This window comes from Mobula birostris, chromosome 1 (genome assembly GCF_030028105.1).
Source record: "Mobula birostris isolate sMobBir1 chromosome 1, sMobBir1.hap1, whole genome shotgun sequence".
Classification (NCBI taxonomy): Eukaryota; Metazoa; Chordata; class Chondrichthyes; order Myliobatiformes; family Myliobatidae; genus Mobula; species Mobula birostris.
In genome coordinates, this window is record NC_092370.1 from 1,805,671 (window position 1) to 1,819,582 (window position 13,912).

The following is a 13,912-nucleotide window of genomic DNA, read 5'->3' on the forward strand; positions in this document are numbered from 1 at the left end:
TTATCGATATATATATATATATATATATATATATATATATGGAAAATTAGTATACAACTATATACCTTGTTATTTTATAAACAACTTACATTGTTTGCATTGTTTTTTTGTATTAATATTACTTGTATATTTATATTGTAACAATGTATTGGTTGCTATATGTTTTACCTTTTGTGTACTAATTCAATAAAAAGATTTAAAAAGAAAGAAAAGATCTCGAGATTACAAAAGCTGAGAATAAAGCCTGTGCTAGACGAAAGAGAGTTGAACTAGAGAAGGCAGAATCACAACATAGCTCTATTCAGTCACTGCTTTCCTGCGATTTCTGGCATCAGGCTAATTTCTGATTAACATGGGAACTCAGTGCCATTTGATCTAACTCTGAAGGAATGTGCAGGACTTCTGCTCAGTGAAATATGGTGTTGTGCCACACAAGGGCCAAGAAATGCCAGTGCCAAAATTAATTCTTGTTAAGCAACAAGAATAAACGTGGTCATGTGAATCCACTTGAACAGATGATCCTTTGTTTCACCAGCCTTGAGCCTGCCTTGCTTTTCCTTCAGCTCATCAGCCTTCGGGCCTTACCCAGTTCAGAAACATTGACGTGAAGGGTCTCATATCAGGCCTTCTTAACTGTCAAAACATCAGGCTAAGCTAAGGCCAGAAGACCATAGGATATAGGAGCACAATGAGGCCATGTGGCCCATCGAGTCTGCTCCGCCATTTCATTATGACTGATCCAATTTTTCCTCTCAGCCCCAGTCTCCCGCCTTCTCCCTGTAACTGTTCATGCTCTGACCAATCAAGAATCTATCAACCTTTGCCTTCAATATACATGAAGACTTGGCCTCCACATCTGCCTGTAGCAAAAAAATTCCGTAGATTCACTACCCTCTGGCTAAAGAAATTCCTCCTCATTAACTTTCTAAAAGCTCACCCCTCTATTCTGAGGCTGTGTCCTCTGGTCTTAGACTCTCCCACCATGGGAAGCATCCTCTCCACATCCATTCTATCAAGGCCTTTCACCATTTGATAGGTATCAATGAGGTCACCCCTCATTCTTCTGAATTCCAGTGAATGCAGGCCCAGAGCCATCATTTGATATGACAAGACTTTCAAACCTGGAATCATTTTCGTGAACCTCCTTTAAACCCTCTCCAATTTCAGCACATCCATAAGGGGCCCAAAACTGCTCACAATACTCCAAGTGAGGCCTCAGCAGTGCTTTATCAAGTCTCAAAATTATATCCTTGCTTTTATATTCTAGTCCCCTTAAAATGAATGCTAACATTTCATTTGCCTTCCTTACCACAGACTCAACCTACAAATTAACCTTTAGGGAATCCTGCACAAGCACTCCCAAATCCAAACATGCCTCATTTTTTATATTTGTTCTCCATTTAGAGAATAGTCAACCCTTTCATTTCCTCTGCCAAAGTACATGACACTTTCTGACACTGTATTACATCTGCCACTTTTTGTCCAATCTCCAAATCTAAGTCCTCTCTACTTCCTCAAAACTACCTGCCCCTCCACTCATCTTTGTATCATCTGCAAACTTTGTATTCAACTTGAGCCTGAGGCTCCAGAGGGTTCTTGTACTGTGGAAGACGTCCTGCCTCGTCCCTGTACCGAAGACGCCGTGCCCCGGCGGCCTCAATGACTACAGACCGGTGGCATTGACCTCCCACATCATGAAGACCTTGGAGAGACTTGTTCTGGAGCTGCTCCGGCCTATGGTCAGGCCACACTTAGTTCCCCTCCAGTTCGCCTACCAGCCCCGACTAGGAGTTGAGGATGCCATCGTCTCAAGCCAGCGAGCACTGTGAGGGTCATGTTTTTTGACTTCTCCAGTGCATTCAACACCATCCGCCCTGCTCTGCTGGGGGAGAAGCTGGCAGCAATGCAGGTGGATGCTTCCCTGGTATCATGGATTCTTGATTACCTGACTGGCAGACCACAGTATGTGTGCTTGCAACACTGTATGTCCGACAGAGTGATCAGCAGCACTGGGGCTCCACAGGGGACTGTCTTGTTTCCCTTTCTCTTCACCATTTACACCTCGGACTTCAACTACTGCACAGAGTCTTGTCATCTTCAGAAGTTTTCGGATGACTCTGCCATAGTTGGATGCATCAGCAAGGGAGATGAGGTTGAGTACAGGGCTACGGTAGGAAACTTTGTCACATGGTATGAGCAGAATTATCTTCAGCTTAATGTGAAAAAGACTAAGGAGCTGGTGGTAGACCTAAGGAGAGCGAAGGTACCGGTGACCCCTGTTTCCATCCAAGGGGTCAGTGTGGGCATGGCGGAGGATTACAAATACCTGGGGATACGAATTGACAATAAACTGGACTGGTCTAAGAACACTGAGGCTGTCTACAAGAAGAGTCAGAGCCGTCTCTATTTCCTGAGGAGACTGAGGCCCTTTAACATCTGCCGGACGATGCTGAGGATGTTCTATGAGTCTGCGGTGGCCAGTGCTATCATGTTTGCTGTTGTGTGCTGGGACAGCAGGCTGAGGGTAGCAGACACCAACAGAATCAACAAACTCATTCGTAAGGCCAGTGATGTTGTGGGGATGGAACTGGACTCTCTGATGGTGGTGTCTGAAAAGAGGATGCTGTCTAAGTTGCATGCCATCTTGGACAATGTCTCCCATCCACTACATAATGTACTGGTTGGGCACAGGAGTACATTCAGCCAGAGACTCATTCCACCGAGATGCAGCACAGAGCGTCATAGGAAGTCATTCCTGCCTGTGGCCATCAAACTTTACAACTCCTCCCTTGGAGGGTCAGACACCCTGTGCCGATAGGCTGGTCCTGGACTTATTTCATAATTTACTGACATAATTTACATATTACTATTTAACTATTTATGGTTCTATTACTATTTATTATTTATGGTGCAATTGTAACGAAAACCAATTTCCCCCGGGATCAATAAAGTATGATTATGACTATGACTTTGCAACAAAGCCATCAATTCCATCATCCAAATCATTATGATGAAAAGTAAAAAGAATCAGTCCCAACACAGAGCCCTGTGGAACACCACTAGTCACTAACAGCCAACCAGAAAAGGCTCCCTTTATTCCCACCTCAAAGTTGCTGGTGAACGCAGCAGGCCAGGCAGCACAGTTGAGAGATCTCTTGCTCACTCTTCCTTCAGTTAGTCCTGACGAAGGGTCTCGGCCTGAAACGTCGACTGTACCTCTTCCTAGAGATGCTGCCTGGCCTGCTGTGTTCACCAGCAACTTTGATGTGTGTTGCTTGAATTTCCAGCATCTGCAGAATTCCTCGTGTTTACTTTATTCCCACTGTTTGTCTGCTGCCAATCAGACACGGATTTATCCATGTAGAATCTTTCCTGTAATACCATGGGCTCATAGCTTGATAAGCAGCGTCATGTGTGGCACTTTGTCAAAGGCCTTCTGAAAATCCAAGTATACGACATCAACCAATTCTTCTCTGTCTATCCTGCCTGTTATTTCTTCAACGAATTCGAACAAATTTGTCAGGCAAGATTCTTCTTGAGGAAACTGTGCTGACTATGGCCTATTGTATCATGTACCTCCAAGTACCCTGAGAACTCATCCTTGTAATCTAACATCTTCCCAACCTCTGAGGTGAGACTAACTGGCCTATAGTTTCCTTTCTTCTGCCTGTCCCCTTTCAGTGGAGTGACATTTACAGTTTTCCAGAACTCCAGAACAATTCCAGAATCTAGTGATTCTTGAAAGAATATTACTAATGCCTCCACAATCTCTCCAGCCACCCCTTTCAGAACCCTGGGATGTACACCATTTGGTACAGTGAAGACCGATGCCAAATACTGATTCAGTTGGTCCACCATTTCCTTGTCCCCCAGGACTACCTCACTGACATTATTTTCTAGTGGTCTGATAGCCACTCTGCCTCTCTTTTACACTTTACGTATCTGAAGAAACTTTTGTTATCCTCTTTAATATTATTGGCTTGCTTACTTTTATATTCCATCTTTCCCTTAATGACATTTTTGATTGCCTTCCATTTGTTTTTAAAAGCTTCCAAATCCTCTAACTTTCCACTAATTTTTGCTCTATAATGGGCCTCATTTTGTTTTTTCTCATCAGCCACAGTTCGAGTCATCTTTTCTTCAGAATACATCTTCCTCTTTGGGATATATGTATCCTGTGTCTTCCAGATTGCTTCCAGAAATTCCAGCTATTGCTCCTCTGCTATCGTCCCTGCCAATGTCCTTTCCTATCAATTCTGGCAAATTCCTCTTTCATGCCTCTGTAATTCCCTTTACTCCATTGTAATACAGTATTGATACATCTGAATTTCAGTTTCTCCTTCTCAAATTTTAGAGAGAATTCGATCATATTTTGATCACTTGCCCCCCAGGGTTATATAACCATGTAACAATTACAGCACGGAAACAGGCCATCTCGGCCCTTCTAGTCTGTGCCGAACGCTTACTCTCAACCAGTCCCACCGACCTGCACTCAGCCCATAACCTCCATTCCTTTCCTGCCCAAATAGCTATCCAATTTAACTTTAAATGACAACATCGAACTTGCCTCAACCACTTCTGCTGGAAGCTCATTCCACACAGCTACCACTCTCTGAGTAAAGAAGTTCCCCCTCATGTTACCCCTAAACTTTTGCCCTTTAACTCTCAACTCATGTCCTCTTGTTTGAATCTCCCCCACTCTCAATGGAAAAAGCCTATCCGTGTCAACTCTATCTATCCCCCTCATAATTTTAAACACCTCTATCAAGTCCCCCCTCAACCTTCTACGCTCCAAAGAATAAAGACCCAACTTGTTCAACCTTTCTCTGTAACTTAGGTGATGAAACCCAGGTAACATTCTAGTAAATCTTCTCATAACTCTTTCCATTTTGTTGACATCTTTCCTATAATCTTTTACCTTCAGCTCTCTAATCAATTCTGGTTCACTGCACCACACCTAACCTAGATTCGAAGAAGGAGTCTGAGAGTCTGAGTGGGAGTGCCAAGAAAGACATTTTTGAAATTTTCGTTATTTTTTTTTCTCCAACGGCGTTCTGAGAGGCGGGACTGCGCAGGCGTGTGACGTCGGGCTGTGCAGCGCGGCAGATTTAAAAGGAACAGAGCCTCATAGAGCGGGCAGCGGAGTTTGCGGGCTGCGGAGTGAGCCGGGAGCAGAGTGAAGACTTAAGGGCTTCGGCTCAATGGGCTTAGGCGGAAATAGGCGAGGAAGGTTTGGCATTCATTTTCTGTTGTTATTTGAGGAGAGGGGCAGTATGAGTGTGAGGGCAGTTTGCTGTTCTCGGTGTCAGATGTGGGAGGCCCTGGTGTCTACAAGCCTCCCGGACGTCTACATCTGCGCCAAGTGCATCGAGATGCAGCTCCTCAGGGACCGCGTTACGGAACTGGAGCTGCAGCTCGATGACCTTCGTCTGGTCAGGGAGAGTGAGGAGGTGATAGAGAGGAGCTGCAGGCAGGTGGTCACGCCGGGGCCACGGGAGGCAGACAAGTGGGTCACGGTTAGGAGGGGGAAGGGGAAAGGTCAGGTAATAGGGAGTACCCCGGTGGCTGTGCCCCTTAACAACAGGTACTCCTGTTTGAGTACTGTTGGGGGGGACAGCTTTCCCGGGAGAAGCGACAGTGGCCATGCCTCCGGCACAGAGTCCGGCCCTGTAGCTCAGAAGGGTAGGGCAAGGAAGAGGAGGGCAGTTGTGATAGGGGACTCGATAGTAAGGGGGTCAGATAGGCGATTCTGTGGACGCAGTCCAGAGACCCGGATGGTAGTTTGCCTCCCTGGTGCCAGGGTCCGGGATATTTCTGATCGTGTCCAAGATATCCTGAAGTGGGAGGGTGAGGAGCCAGAGGTCGTGGTACATATAGGTACCAATGACATAGGTAGGAAAAGGGATGAGGTCCTGAAAGGAGAATATAGGGAGCTAGGAAGGGAGTTGAGAAAAAGGACCGCAAAGGTAGTAATCTCGGGATTACTGCCTGTGCCACGCGACAGTGAGAGTAGGAATGCGATGAGGTGGAGGATAAATGCGTGGCTGAGGGATTGGAGCAGGGGGCAGGGATTCAAGTTTTTGGATCATTGGGACCTCTTTTGGCGCAGGTGTGACCTGTACAAAAAGGACGGGTTGCACTTGAATCCTAGGGGGACCAATATCCTGGCAGGGAGATTAGCGGGGGCTACTGAGGTGACTTTAAACTAGAATGGTTGGGGGGTGGGAATCAAATTAAAGAGGCTAGGCGTGAGGAGGTTAGTTCACTACAGGGGGATGGGAACCAGTGCAGAGAGGCAGAGGGGTGTAAAGTGAGGGTAGAAACAAAAAGTACTATGGAGAAAAGTAAAAGTGGCAGGCCGACAAATCCAGGGCAAGCATTAAAAAGGGCCACTTTTCAGCATAATTGTATAAGGGCTAAGAGAGTTGTAAAAGAGCGCCTGAAGGCTTTGTGTGTCAATGCAAGGAGCATTCGTAATAAGGTGGATGAATTGAAAGTGCAGATTGTTATTAATGATTATGATATAGTTGGGATCTCAGAGACATGGCTCCAGGGTGACCAGGGATGGGAGCTCAACGTTCAGGGATATTCAATATTCAGGAGGGATAGACATGAAGGAAGGGGAGGTGGGGTGGCGTTGCTGGTTAAAGAAGAGATTAACGCAATAGAAAGGAAGGACATAAGCCGGGAAGATGTGGAATCGATATGGGTAGAGCTGTGTAACACTAAGGGGCAGAAGACGCTGGTGGAAGTTGTGTACAGGCCACCTAACAGTAGTAGTGAGGTCGGAGATGGTATTAAACAGGAAATTAGAAATGTGTGCAATAAAGGAACAGCAGTTATAATGGGTGACTTCAATCTACATGTAGATTGGGTGAACCAAATTGGTAAAGGTGCTGAGGAAGCGGATTTCTTGGAATGTATGTGGGATGGTTTTTTGAACCAACATGTCGAGGAACCGACTAGAGAGCAGGCTATTCTGGACTGGGTTTTGAGCAATGAGGAAGGGTTAATTAGCAATCTTGTCGTGAGAGGCCCCTTGGGTAAGAGTGACCATAATATGGTGGAATTCTTCGTTAAGATGGAGAGTGACATAGTTAATTCAGAAACAAAGATTCTGAACTTAAAGAGGGGTAACTTTGAAGGTATGAGACGTGAATTAGCTAAGATAGACTGGCAAATGACACTTAAAGGATTGACGGTGGATATGCAATGGCAAGCACTTAAAGGTTGCATGGATGAACTGCAACAAATGTTCATCCCTGTTTGGCAAAAGAATAAATCAAGGAAGGTAGTGCGCCCGTGGCTGACAACAGAAATTAGGGATAGTATCAATTCCAAAGAAGCAGCATACAAATTAGCCAGAGAAAGTGGCTCACCTGAGGACTGGGAGAAATTCAGAGTTCAGCAGAGGAGGACAAAGGGCTTAATTAGGAAGGGGAAAAAAGATTATGAGAGAAAACTGGCAGGCAACATAAAAACGGACTGTAAAAGCTTTTATAGATATGTAAAAAGGAAAAGACTGGTAAAGACAAATGTAGGTCCCCTGCAGGCAGAAACAGGTGAGTTGATTATGGGGAGCAAGGACATGGCAGACCAATTGAATAATTACTTTGGTTCTGTCTTCACTAAGGAGGACATAAATAATCTTCCAGAAATAGTAGGGGACAGAGGGTCCAGTGAGATGGAGGAACTGAGCGAAATACATGTTAGTAGGGAAGTGGTGTTAGGTAAATTGAAGGGATTGAAGGCAGATAAATCCCCAGGGCCAGATGGTCTGCATCCCAGGGTGCTTAAGGAAGTAGCCCAAGAAATAGTGGATGCATTAGTGATAATCTTTCAAAACTCGTTAGATTCTGGACTAGTTCCTGAGGATTGGAGGGTGGCTAATGTAACTCCACTTTTTAAAAAAGGAGGGAGAGAGAAACTGGGGAATTATAGACCGGTTAGCCTAACGTCGGTGGTGGGGAAACTGCTGAAGTCAGTCATCAAAGATGTGATAACAGCACATTTGGAAAGCGGTGAAATCATCAGACAAAGTCAGCATGGATTTGTGAAAGGAAAATCATGTCTGACGAATCTCATAGAATTTTTTGAGGATGTAACTAGTAGAGTGGATAGGGGAGAACCAGTGGATGTGGTATATTTGGATTTTCAGAAGGCTTTTGACAAGGTCCCACACAGGAGATTAGTGTGCAAACTTAAAGCACACGGTATTGGGGGTAAGGTATTGGTGTGGGTGGAGAGTTGGTTAGCAGACAGGAAGCAAAGAGTGGGAATAAACGGGACCTTTTCAGAATGGCAGGCGGTGACTAGTGGGGTACCGCAAGGCTCAGTGCTGGGACCCCAGTTGTTTACAATATATATTAATGACTTGGATGAGGGAATTAAACGCAGCATCTCCAAGTTTGCGGATGACACGAAGCTAGGTGGCAGTGTTAGCTGTGAGGAGGGTGCTAAGAGGATGCAGGGTGACTTGGATAGGTTGGGCGAGTGGGCAAATTCATGGCAGATGCAATTTAATGTGGATAAATGTGAAGTTATCCACTTTGGTGGCAAAAATAGGAAAACAGATTATTATCTGAATGGTGGCTGATTAGGAAAAGGGGAGGTGCAACGTGACCTGGGTGTCATTATACACCAGTCATTGAAAGTGGGCATGCAGGTACAGCAGGCGGTGAAAAAGGCGAATGGTATGCTGGCATTTATAGCGAGAGGATTTGAGTACAGGAGCAGGGAGGTACTACTGCAGTTGTACAAGGCCTTGGTGAGACCGCACCTGGAGTATTGTGTGCAGTTTTGGTCCCCTAACCTGAGGAAAGACATCCTTGCCATAGAGGGAGTACAGAGAAGGTTCACCAGATTGATTCCTGGGATGGCAGGACTTTCATATGAAGAAAGACTGGATGAACTGGGCTTGTACTCGTTGGAATTTAGAAGATTGAGGGGGGGATCTGATTGAAACGTATAAGATCCTAAAGGGATTGGACAGGCTCGATGCAGGAAGATTGTTCCCGATGTTGGGGAAGTCCAGAACAAGGGGTCACAGTTTGAGGATAGAGGGGAAGCCTTTTAGGACTGAGATTAGGAAAAACTTCTTCACACAGAGAGTGGTGAATCTGTGGAATTCTCTGCCACAGGAAACAGTTGAGGCCAGTTCATTGGCTATATTTAAGAGGGAGTTAGATATGGCCCTTGTGGCTACGGGGGTCAGGGGGTATGGAGGGAAGGCTGGGGCGGTGTTCTGAGTTGGATGATCAGCCATGATCATAATAAATGGCGGTGCAGGCTCGAAGGGCCGAATGGCCTACTCCTGCACCTATTTTCTATGCTTCTATGTTTCTAATAGCAGATTCCCGAGTAGGCTCAACCACAAGCTGCTCCTAAAAGTCATCTGGTTGGCACTCTAGAAACTCCCCCTCCTGGAATCCAGCACCAACCTGATTTCCCCATCTCCCTGCACATTGAAATCCCCCATGACTATTGTAACATTATCCTTTTGGTACATTTTTTTTTGATCTCCCATTGTAACTTGTAGATTTTTTTTAGTCAGAGGGTGGTGAATCTATAGAATTTGTTGCCACGGGCAGCAGTGGAGGCCAAGTCATTGGGTGTATTTAAGGCAGAGATTGATAGGTATCTGAGTAGCCAGGGCATCAAACGTTATGGTGAGAAGGCGGGGGAGTGGGACTAAATGGGAGAATGGATCAGCTCATGATAAAATGGTGGAGCAGACTTGATGGGCCGAATGGCCAGCTTCTGCTCCTTTGTCTTGTGGTCTTATGGTCCACGATGTTTCAGGATGCGTGCACAATATCCTGAAATGGGAGAGTGAGCAGCCAGAAGTTGTGGTACATGTTGGTACCAATGACATCGGTACAAAAAGGGAGGAGGTCCTGAATAAACAATACAGGGAATTGGAAGGAAGCTGAACAGCAGGACAACAAAGGTAGTCATCTCAGGATTACTGCCTGTGCCACGTGACAGTGAGCATAGGAATAGAGTGATGTGGGAGATGAATATGTGGCTGGAGAATTGGAGCAGGGGGCAGGGATTCAGATTTCTGGATAATTGGGACCTCTTCTGAGGCAGGTGTGGCCTGTACAAAAGGGACAGGTTGCACTTGATTCTGAGGAGGACCAATATTCTTGTGGGCAGGTTTAATAGAGCTGTTGGGAGTGGTTTAAACTAATATGGCAGAGGGATGGGAACCAGGATGATGGAGCTGAGGATGAGCCAGCAGGTTTACAGGTAGATGATGGATGGAACAGGAATGTAAGGAAGGATAAGCCAATGATTGAATACAAATGCAGACAAAGCAAAGAGTTAAATTGTACCAGGCAAAATTTAAAAAGGCCAAAATTGCAGGACTGAAGGTGCTGTATTTAAATGAGCATAACATTCGAAATAAGGTGGACAAACTCCTGGCGCAGTTAGAAATTGGTCAGTATGACGTTGTGGGCATCACTGAGTCGTGGCGGAGAGAAGGTCATAGTTGGGAGCTTAACACCAAAGGATATTCTTTGTATCGAATGGACAGGTAGGAAAGCATAGATGGTGGTGTGATTCTGTTGGCAAGAGATGTAATTATATCCTTAGACAGAGGTGAAATAGGGTCAGAGAATGTTGAATCTTTGTGGGTGGTGTTAAGAAATTGCAAGGGGAAATCAACCATTACGGGAATCATATATCGGCCTCCAAATAGTAGCCAAGACGTGTGGTTGAGATTGAAAAGGGAGCTGGAAGAAGCATGTAATAAGAGCAAAGACACAATTTAATGGGGTATTTTAATATGCAAGAGGATTGGGAAAATCAGGTTGGTGTCAGATCGCAAGAGAGGGATTTGTTGAATGCATATGAGGTGGCTTTTTGGAACAGCTTGTGTTTGCGCCTACTCAGTGAAAGGCCGTCTTCGACTGGGTGTTGTGAAATAACCCAGATCTTATTAGGGAGCTTAATGTAAAGAAACCCTTAGAAGGCAGTAATCATAATATGATTGAATTCATAACGTATTTTGAGAGGGAGAAATATAATTCACATGTATCAGTATTGCAATGGAATAAAAGGAATTATAGAGACATGAGAGTGGAGCTTGACCAGGTGGATTGGAGAGGGATACTGGCAGGGTTGGGGTAGGTGATGGCAGATCAGTGATGGCCGAAATTTCTGGCAATAGTTCACAAGGCGCAGGATCAATATGTCTAACAGGAAGAAATTCTCAGGGTAGGCAACTGTGGCTGACAAGGAAAGTTAAGGACTGCATACACGGCTAGGAAAGGGCATAGAAGGTAGCAAAAGTTAGTCAGAAGTTGGATGATTGGAAAGCTTTAAAATCCAACAAAAGGCAACTAAAAATTATTAAGAAGGGAAAAGATTAAATATGAGGGCAGACACGCCAGTGATATTAAGCAGGATACCAAAATTTTTTTCAGTTATATAAAGAGTAACAAGGAGGTGAAAGTTGATATCGGACTACAAGAAAATGATGCTGGTGAGGTAGTAATGAGGGACGAAGAAATGGCAGATGAACGTAATGGGTACTTTGCATCTGTCTTCACTGTGGAAGACACTAGGTGTGCACCAAAGGCCCATGACTGTCAGGGAACAGGAGTGAGTGCCTTTGTTATTGCAAAGGAAAAAGTGCTAGGCAAACTGTAAGGTCTTAAGGTGGGTAAGTCACCTGGACCAGATAGACAACATCCCAGAGTCCTGAGAGGGTTTGCTAAAGAGACAACAGATGCATTGGTCATGATCTTTCAAAAATCACTTGATTCTGGCATGGTCCCAGAGGACTGGAAGATTGCAGATGTCATTCCACTCTTTAAGATGGGAGGAAGGCAAAAGAAAGGAAATTATAGGCCAGTTAGCCTCACCTCAGTGGTTGGGAAATTGTTGGAGTCTATTATTAAGGATGAGGTTCCAGGGTACTTGGAGACTAATGATAAAATAAGTCAAAGTCAGCATGGTTTCTGTCAAGGGAGATCTTGCCTGACAAATCAGTTAGAGTTCTTCGAAGAAGTGACAAGCAGGGTGGACAAAGGAGAGGCAGTAGATGTCATTTACTTGGAATTTCAGAAGCTGTTTGATAAGGTGCCACACATGAGGCTGCTTAACAAGATAAAATCCTATGTCATTACAGGAAAGATACTGGCAGAATGGCTGACAGGCAGGAGACAGCGAGTGGGAATAAAAGGGGCCTTTTCTGGTTGGCCGCCTGTGACTAGTGGTGTTCCTCAGGGGTCAGTATTAGAACCACTGCTTTTCACATTGTTTGTCAATGATTTGGACAATGGAATTGGTGGCTTTTTGGCAAAGTTTGCAGCTGATACAAAGATAGGTGGAGGGGTAGGTAGTGCTGCAGAAGCAATGTGATTGCAGCAGGACGTGGACAGACCGGAAAAATGGGCAATATGGTGGCAGATGGAATACCAGTGTATAATGATGCATTCTGATAAAATGAACAGTAGTGCGGACTAGTATCTAAATGGGGAGAAGGTTCAAACATCAGAGGTACAAATGGACTTAGGAGTCCTTGTGTAAGACTCCCAGAAGGTTGAGTCAGTGGTAAAGAAGGCAAATGCAATGCTGGCAGTTATTTCAAGGGGAATAGAAGATAACAGCAAGTAGATATTGCTGATCCTTTATAAGACACTAGTCAGGCCGCACTTGGAGTATTGTCAACAGTTTTGGGCCCCATATCTCAGAAAAAATGTGTTGTCATTGGAAAAAGTCCAGAGGATGTTCACGATGATGAATCCAGTTTAGTCATAGTCATACTTTATTGACCCCAGGGGAAATTGGTTTTCATTACAGTTGCACCATAAATAATAAATAGTAATGGAACCATAAATAGTTAAATAGTAATATGTAAATTATGCCAGTAAATTATGAAATAAGTCCAGGACCAGCCTATTAGCTCAGGGTGTCTGACCCTCCAAGGGAGGAGTTGTAAAATTTGATGGCCACAGGCAGGAATGACCTCCTATGACGCTCTGTGTTGCATCTCAGTGGAATGAGCTGAATGTACTCCTGTGCCCACCCAGTACATTATGTAGTGGATGGGAGACATTGTCCAAGATGGCATGCAACTTGGACAGCATCCTCTTTTCAGACACCATCGTCAGAGAGTCCAGTTCCATCCCCACAACATCACTGGCCTTACGGATGAGTTTGTTGATTCTGTTGGTGTCTGCTACCCTCAGCCTGCTGCCCCAGCACACAACAGCAAACATGATAGCACTGGCTACCATAGACTTGTAGAACATCCTCAGCATCGTGCGGCAGATGTTAAAGGACCTCAGTCTCCTCAGAAAATAGAGACGGCTTTAATGTGAGGAGCATTTGGCAGCTTTGGGCCTGTACTCACTGGAATTTAGAAATTTAGAAGAATGCAGGTGTGGGGGGGTGGGGGGGGCACGCAGGATCTCATTGAAATCTACCGAATGTTGAAAGGACTAGATAGGGTGGATGGGGAGAGGATGTTTCCTGTGGTGGGGGTATCCAGAACTAGAGAGCACAGCCTCAGAATTGAGGGGCAACCCTTTAGAACAGAAGTAAGGAGAAATTTCTTTAGCTGGAGAGTAGTGAATCTGTGGAATGCTCTGCCACAGACTGCGGCACAGGCCAAGTCCATGGGTGTATTTAAGGCAGAAGTTGATAGTTTCCTGATTGGTTGGGACGTCAAACAATACGTTAAGAAAGCAGGTGTATGGGGTTGAGTGGAATCCGGGATCAGCCATGATGGAATGGTGGAGCAGCCTCGATGGGCTGAAGGCCTAATTCTGCTCCTACGTTTTATGGCGTAGGCAGTATTACCAAACCTTCCCACTAGTATATTAGTCCCCACGCAGTTCAGGTACAAGCCATCCCTTCTGCGTAGGTCACACCTTCCCTGGAAGAGAGACCAGTAATC

The 13,912-nt window shown here is 45.1% G+C and overlaps 1 protein-coding gene across 2 annotated transcripts in view; it reads left to right on the plus strand.

Moving 5' to 3' along the window:
• tmem71 (transmembrane protein 71) overlaps nt 1-13,912 on the plus strand; it is an 84,525-nt gene that overhangs the window by 65,097 nt on the left and 5,516 nt on the right. The gene's annotated exons all lie outside the window — the stretch shown is intronic.